Genomic DNA, 1,377 nt, shown 5'->3' with positions numbered 1-1,377 from the left:
GACCATTCCCTGGAGAAGGATGTCATGCTTGGTAGGGTGGAGGGTCAACAAAAGAGGGGGAGGCCTTCAACGAGATGGATTGACATGGTGGCTGCAATGATGGGCTCAAGTATAGCAGGGATTGTGGGGTTGGAGCGGGATCAGGCAGTGTTTCGTTCTGCTGTGCATGGGGTCGCTATGAGTCAGAAATGACTCGATGGCACTTAACAACAACAACATGGGCAAAATATTGAATGATTCAGGAAGTATCAAAAGAAGATGAAAGGAATACACAGTCACTGTACCAAAAGGAACAGGTTGATCTTCATTCATGTCAGGAGGTGTCATATATTCAAGAACCAATGGTATTGAGGAAAGAGGTCAAAGCTGCGCTGATGGAATTGGTAAGGAAAAACCTGCCAGGAATTGATGGAATACCCACTGAGATGTTTCAACATATGGACACCCCGCTGGAGGCACTCACTCCGTTAAGCCAAGAGATTTGGAAGACAGCTACCTGGTGAACTGACTGGAAGAGATCCATATCTGTACCCATTTCAAAGAAAGGTGAACCACAGAATGTGAAAATTATCCAACAATATCATTAATATTGCATGCAAGTAAAATCTTACTGAAAATAATTAAAAAATGATTGCAGCAGTATATTGACAGAGAACTTTCAGCAGTGCAGGCTGGATTCAGAAGAGGACATGGAACAAGGAATACAATTGCTGATGTCAGATGGATCTTGGCTCAAAGTAAAGAATATCAGAAAGATGTTTACTTGTGTTTTATTGACTATGCAAAGGCATTTGATTGTGTTGGTCATAACAAATTGTGGATAACGTTGAGAAGAATGCGGATGCCAGAACATTTAATTGTACTCATGAGGAACCTGTACATAGATCAGGAGGCTGTTGTTCAAACAGAAAAAGGGAAAAACACATGTTTTAAAATCAAGAAGGGTGTACATCAGGGTTGTATCATTTCACCATACTTATTCTATCTGTATGCTGAGAAAATAATCCGAGAAGCTGGACTATATGAAGGAAAATGTAGCATCAGGATTGGAGGAACCTGCAATACACTGATGACACAACATTGCTTGCTGAAAGTGAAGATGACTTAAAGTAGTTATTGATGAAGATTGAAGAACACAGTCTGCAGTATGGATTACACCTCAATATGAAGAAAACAAAAATCTTCACAACTGGACCCACAAGCAGCATTATGGTAAATGGAGAAAAGATTAAAATTGTAAAAGGCTTCACATTTCTTGGTTCTACAATTGACATCAATGGAAACAGCAGTCAGGGCATCAGACACATTCAGCACTGGGCAAATCGGCTGCAGAGGACCTCTTTCAAGTGCTGAGGAGCAAAGATGTCTCCTTGAGGA

The sequence above is a fragment of the Orycteropus afer genome, unplaced genomic scaffold, assembly GCF_000298275.1.
Source record: "Orycteropus afer afer isolate SDZICR_OR568_19922 unplaced genomic scaffold, OryAfe1.0 scaffold00086, whole genome shotgun sequence".
In the NCBI taxonomy this organism is placed as follows: Eukaryota; Metazoa; Chordata; class Mammalia; order Tubulidentata; family Orycteropodidae; genus Orycteropus; species Orycteropus afer.
The sequence above is the reverse complement of the archived record's forward strand: the minus strand, read 5'-3'. Positions refer to the sequence as shown.